Source organism: Nicotiana sylvestris, chromosome 10, assembly GCF_000393655.2.
Source record: "Nicotiana sylvestris chromosome 10, ASM39365v2, whole genome shotgun sequence".
NCBI classification, from domain to species: Eukaryota; Viridiplantae; Streptophyta; class Magnoliopsida; order Solanales; family Solanaceae; genus Nicotiana; species Nicotiana sylvestris.
The window spans coordinates 119,053,869-119,061,319 of NC_091066.1; positions in this window are offsets into that span (position 1 = coordinate 119,053,869).

Here is a 7,451-nt window from a genome sequence, read left to right on the forward strand (position 1 = left end):
TGTTCATTTCAACCTCCCTTTTCTTTGCTTTTCTAGAACTTGCTTGATCATTTTCCTTCCTCTTTTTTTTTCTAATTATCACTCTTTTCTTTCCTCTCATTTCTCACGTCCCATAATTTCACCATTTTTTTCTTTTCTTTTTCCCCTTTTTTTTTCCTTCTTTTAAAAAAATAAAATGATTCGATCGAACCCTATGTAGGTTACCTACGTATCATGACGCCGCATGAATCAAATCTTTACGTAGTTCTGGAAGAACGGGAATAAAGTAAATAAACTGACATTCTCCTTTTTTTTTTACCTCCACAACTACTCTGATGAGAAAAGATAAATAAAACTAGCAAATCCTTTTTTTTTAATTTCTAGACTTAACGTTCTATGACCTATTCTAAACTCAAGCTTAACGGGCATGTTTTTTTTTATCCTTTTGAAACAAGTATTCTATTAAGGAAATACCCTAGAAGAGAAAAATATTTTTTTTTGATTCTTTTTTTTAGGAAGAAAATCTAAAGAATAAACCACAGAAAATTATTTTGAATTTTCCTTTGATATCTTGACGCAAGATTTTGAAACAAGCAAAAAAAATATTTTTGGGTTTCAATTTTGATTGCTTAAAAGAGAAACTCTGAAAATAAATCAAAGATAAAGTATGTTGTTGTTTTTTTTCTTCTGTGCACAATATCCTAAAGTTCTAATGAAAAGAATTTTTTTTCATTTTTTACTAATTTCCCAAAGAAACTTCTCAAAAGAAAATCTTTTTGGATTTTGAATTAACACCTTAAATAAGGCTTTTAAAGAAATACTAAAAGAAAATTCTTTTTTTTTTTTGAATTTTAGTTCTACTATACTTAAAGGAAACATAAAAACAATTCATTTTAAGTCCTAGATATTTATTGTCTAAAGGAAAAACAACCTCAGAATTTTTTTTTCATTTCTAGAATTAGTAATCTAAAGAAAACTTATAACGGAAATATAAAATGCAATATCTCTTTTCTTTTGGATTTTTGAGTTACAACACATTTTTTTCAAATATAAAGAAGAAAATACAATAACAAAAGACTTGACATTACTGTACAAAACTAGAAAGTAAAAGACGACATAAAATGAAGAACGGACTCAAAACATAAAAATAAAACAAATCTCCTTAAGCAACTCCTGATTGAGCGATCCTGACTAGATGGTCACGAGGTATCTGTCATGCTTAAACTCCGGTAAATAAATCCACACCTTTATGAGAAAATTTTAAACCAACACTATGTGAGACAATAACACTCCCTACTGGACACATGCAAGACATGATTGAGGCTATTTTTGCAAAATGGCTTATTTGGCCAAAAGGTGGCTAGAAGTGAAAAATTTGGCTAAGACCCCGCAAAGCCAAGAACATAATATTTACTAGTAAGACCGGACCCTATGTGGGTTGCCTACGTATCCCGCCCCGAGAGACGAGAATCAGGTTCGCGTAGTTCGGGCTGATAAGATACGAGCGAGAAGTAAAAATAACAACTAATTTAGAGAAAATATGTTTTTTTTTCTTTCTCTTTGTTTTTTTGAAAAAATGATGAAACATGTAAACTCTTTTTTTTATTTTTTATTTTTCCCTTTTTTTGATTTTAGATTTTTGAAAAATGATGAAAAGTATAAAAATCTTTTGAATTTTCCAAGCTCTTTTTTTTTCTTTTCTCTTAACAAAATGTAACAGAAAACATAATTAGGCCCCACTCGCTTTATCTTCACACTTCACTCTCTTTTTTTTTTCATTTGCCTTCAACTATCATTAGTCCGCCAAATGACCCTTTTACCCTCGAAGAAATGCAACATGTAGCACATAGGATACATCAAGATGGTCTGTTATTTTGGGTACACCTGTCCTAGATGGACCCCAACCCCTGTGTTGAGTCCCCAAAGTCAAAATGCACATGATGCAAACAAGCGTTCCTACTAAGGATTCGACATGAGGTATTGTTATACTAGGTTTAAAACCTAGGTTTATTTGTTCTAGACCTGGATTACCCGAGCGGACAACTCGAGCCGAGGGGGGGCTGCGTACCGGTAACCAAAAGATCATCCGGTTTTGCAACTTGTCCGAACCTCGTTCTATTTGAAATAGGACACTAACAGAAAGAAGTCACGACCAGCGTGCACTCCTCAAGATAGAGAAAAGAGGGATTTCGTAGCAGTTTATATATACAGTTCAGATAATATCAAAGCGGTAAAAGCAACATTTAGCACATTAGGCCCATACATATAATAAAATCAGATAATAAACAAAGCCAGATATAACAATTATTATAAGCTCGAATTCTGAACCCTGAACCAAAAGTTCTGGGTTCTTGGTCCCCAGCAGAGTCGCAGAGCTGTCATACCTCCTTTTTACCTACACCCGCAAGGGCATAAGAGAGTTTTTCCAATTAAAGGACAATCGAAACGGGATTTATTATTAAAGATTTAGAGTCGCAACTTGGGAGATTTATGGTGTCCCAAGTCACCGGTTGAATCCCGAATCGAGGAAAAGATTGACTCTGTATTACAGTCCGCGAACCAGAAATCTGAGTAAGGAATTCTGTTAACCCGGGAGAAAGTGTTAGGCATTCCCGAGTTCCGTGGTTCTAGCACGGTCGCTCAACTGTTATATTTGGCTTAAATTATCTGATTTTTTACAATTATGAACCTATGTGCAAATTTTAACCTTAACCACTTTTATTCATTTTTAAAGAAAATTGCAACGTCATTAAAACAAGTCTTGAACCACGTCACATAAATGCCCCCGTGGTTTTTGGACATACTTTAACATTGTTGAGATTTGGATTTGGGTCACATAAATGCGCACCCGAGTTTAGAGAGGTAATGTTATTAAAATACGCGCCTAAAGAGACTAACGCGTTATTATTTTGGGGAAGGCCGTGAAATTCGCTAAACGGCCCGTCCCGAAATCTAAGTATTTTAATATATACAATTATCGAGGACCCCGCAATTTATGTGTTTTGTTTAGCGAGGCTCATCCCGTTTTATTATTTTAAAGTGCAAACCCAGAGCAATCTATAGTTTTCTACTTAATTTATCTCTAAAATAAAAGAAAGGCCCTAATTAATTTGTTACTAGACTGATGCAAACTAAGTAATATTTTTGCACCAACATCCGACCATTGGGCTCCGATGTGAGCCCAACAGAGGGAATTTAAAATCAGATATACACCATAAATCGGCCAAAACAGACCTTGGCCCAGGCCAAAATGAGAAAGGGGCCAAAACTGGCCTGGGCCGTGCATCAATTATCCTGAGGCCCAAACGTTTAGGGACTAGCGTGTTAAGCCCTGTCTTTTATACTAAATGGAATTTCAATTTAATTAAGAACACAAATTTGATGAATCTACTACTAAAATTAACTAGCCAGTAAAATAAATTCAATGCAACATTAAACATGAGTTGGAAAGCAACTGATTTCAGATTTCATGACCCACGTAAACTGCCTATGATCACAATTTTAAACATGGTGCATACTAGTTCAAATTTCAAATTTCCTACTATGACTCATTTTTATTAAAATGCTGGCTCATGAACTTTGATTAAACACTAACGTGACCACATATGAGAATTGAAACTCGAGAATTAAGGATGCTGGACGAAAATGGATTGTCTAAATTAACCTTACGAATTACATATCTCATATCTACTTTTAACTTTCTCATTTCGAACCCACACACAATCACTCAAACTCAGAATTATAGATTAACTCACATCATCACTACTAAATATAAAGCTCCCATGATCAGAAGAAGTATCACACTACTTTAACAGTCTACAACCTAATTAATCACAACTTGATAATACCATTTATATAGATCTAGGAAAATCGGAAATTAACTAAACTAATAGAAACTATTCTGTTAGTCCAGCATGGAATTATTACAACGAATACTCAACTAAACTCATATGCATTTCTAAATATCTAACACACACTTAACGGTTCAAATGCACAAACTTATAATTAACAGTCCATCAGTACGGTTATTACAGTATAATGAAAGCAGTAAATCAACAATAGGCCTCCACTTCAACAACAATAGGCCTCCACTTCATTCATTTTCAACTGGATATTTACATACATCGAGTTTCAGGACATGTACCTGGTATGTAGAACAAAAAAATGGGGTAAGCAATCAGCAACAACAAACAGCAAAATACAGCAGCAGAAATCCCAACACAGTAGCTTCAATACCTCAATCAAGAAATCCCAGCAACACGGAGAAAACCAGTAAAAATGGAGAAGAAAAATAGTCCGAAAATCTCTCTTTGTTTTCTCTTTCTAGCTTTGAACTCTCTATGGTGTTCTTCCGCTCTCAATATTTCAGAAAATTTGGTTCTATCTTTTTTACTCTCTCCAAAATGAATTCTGCCCCTGTATATCCAGTGTATCCATAGTGTATATCGAGTGTATATCGCTCTCTCCGCCCTCTCTTTTTTTCTTTTCCTCTCTTCTTCTTTTCCTTTTCCTATTTATAGCAACATTTTCGAGATTTTTCAGATTTTTTCTAAAAAAAATATTTTATTATTTTATTATTTTTTAATTAAAAGATATCCCACTTACAAATTGCTTTTATTTTTTTATAAAAAGAAATCACACCTTTCTTTACTTTTATTTTTTAAATTCCAACTTTAATTACTTTTATCTTATTTAAAATCTCACTTTTTTTACTTTTTAAAAGAGAATTCCACTTTATTTAACTTTTCTTAAAAAACAATCCACTTTCTTTTGCTTTTCTTTTAAAAATGCTACTTTCTTTTACTTTAATTTTTTTAATTTTCAGATACCTTTATATTTGTTTTTTAATTCCAACTTTCTTTTACTTTTTATTTTTTTAAAATTTCCACAAAACTTTACTTTTATTTTTTTAATTTTCTACTTTCTTTTACTTTTTAAAAGAGAATTCCACCTACTTTTACTTTTATTTTTTTATTCAATACTTCCCTTTTTCTTATTTTTTAAATCACTCCCGAAAATTAAAAAAAAATTAATATTTTTTCGGAATTGTTTTTATTATTTTAAAATAAAAATAAAAATAAAATAATATTAATAGTAATAATTCACCTTTTAAATTTTGTATTTTTACCCTATAACAAAAAGTGTAATAAAGCTAAAAATTGTAGGTTATAACCCCTAAAATATTTACATAGAAGAAGTAATTAAAAAAATTAAATATTATCAAAAATTAGGTGCTCACAAAAATAATACCCCTATTTCAACTTATTTTAAATATAAAGATGTAAGTATTATAAGCCCCCTCCTTAAGTCAAGTGGCAGCCTACAAAAAAGCCACATGGCATAAAAAGTTAATAACTGGTTATTTAGTTATTGATTATTGTTTTTAAATTTAAATATCTATAAAATATTTAATAATAAAAAACATCTCTCTCTCTCTCTCTCTATATATATATATATATATATATATATATATTAAAGGAATAAAGTTTGCATTGTGATTAAGCCAAGTGGCTAGCTATTAAGAAGTCACTTGGCAAACTTAGAACAAAAAGATGATTAATTACTAAAATCAAAATGGAAACAAATTAATTCAAATTTTGATTTATTTTTCTTCCCTTTAATAATTAATGGAAAGAAGGAGGAAAAATAATTAATGCAAGTAATCTTTAATCCAAATCCACGTCTTTTCTTAAGTAGTTCAAAATCAGGTTTTACACTGTATAAATAAATGTAATAAATATATTAAATTCAAAGATAAGAAATTGTGAATTAAAATTAAATAATTTAAATCTATATATCTATTAAAAAAATAAAGTTTGCATTGTGGTTAAGCAAAGTGACAAACTATTATAAAGCCATTAGGCAATTTAGGACAATATGTATAATAACATTTAATTTAAATTGAAATGTTATATTTTTTTTAAAATTTAAATGGAAAGATAGTAAATAAGATTTTTCTAAAGATACGACCTACTGATATCTATTAAAGGAATAACGTGTGCATTGTGGTTAAATCTAGTGGCAAGATATTATAAAGCAATTTGACAATTTAGGACAATATGTATAATAACATTTAATTTAAATTGAAAGGTAAGATTTTTTTAATTTAAATGGGAAAATAGTAAATAAGTTTTTTCTAAAGATACGACCTACTGCCCTATTTCAACTAATAATTTTTTTAATAAAAAATCGAGTTTAAAGATAAAAATAATACCCCTATTTCAACTTATTTTAAAGATAAAGATGTAAGTATTATAATCTCTCTCCTTAAGTCAAGTGACAGCCTACAAAAAAGCCGCATGGCATAAAAAGTTAATAATTAGTTATTTAATTATTGATTATTATTTTTAAGTTTAAATATCTATAAAATAATAAAATAAAATATTTAATAATAAAAAACATAAATTTTAAAAACTGTCCATTCAAATCTATATCTATACATAAGATAAGCATATTATGTATATAAAATAAATTAATAATTCTTAAAAATATTGGTAGGTTTTTTATACAAATAATAAAAGGCTTACCTCTTTATAATTTTGATGAATTTAAAATTTTAATTTAGTAAAAAAAAATTACATTATTTAAATTATCAGTAACTTACGAATTGAGAAATTAATAAAGTATTATAGTATAAAAAAAAGGATGAAAAGAGGGGGATAAGGATAATTTTAATTATATTTTGAATTAATTAAAAAATAAAAGATAAATAAATAACTCTCAAAAATATTATTGATAAATTTAGACAATTGGAGAATTTTGAACGGTATAACGTAAGTTTTAAGAATAAAAATATTTCTAGAGTAAGAAAATATATATTCATGTTATATTAAAAGAGAAGTAGTATCAAAATATTAAGTCGATTGGCAAGATTATGAAAATCACATTAGTAAATAGATAATACTAAATACTTGCTAATTTAATAAAAAAAAATAAGGGACAATAATTTATTTGATTACTGTATGATGTGTATCCTTTGATTTTGTATAGATTTGTTATATTTCTGCATACTACATTAAATAAGAAAATAAAAACTAATATTTATTAAAATAATAAAATATATTAGTTCGTAATTTTATAAGATTAATATTCTATCAAATCATCCGCGCATCGTGCGGGTACTGACACTAATTAATACTAATATGCAACCATTTTTGCTATATAGTGTTGCTTTTAACGTGATCTAAGGAGAGACGGATTTACGTAGAGAGGGATGGGGTACATGCACCCATGCTCCCCTCCCTAGACTATGTATAAAATACTAATTTTTTTAATTATGTGGTTAAATATGTTTGTGGCCACCCATGCTCAAGTGATTGGTTTGGTGCATTGATGACTAAGCGCCCCTCTTATCTCTTTTTTGACCCCAAGGCGAGGGGTTCGATCCCCATACAATTCTTTTTGATTAATTCCTTTTATTATTATTTACAGTAAATAAATTTCCAATTTCCCACACCCTTTTCAATTAACAA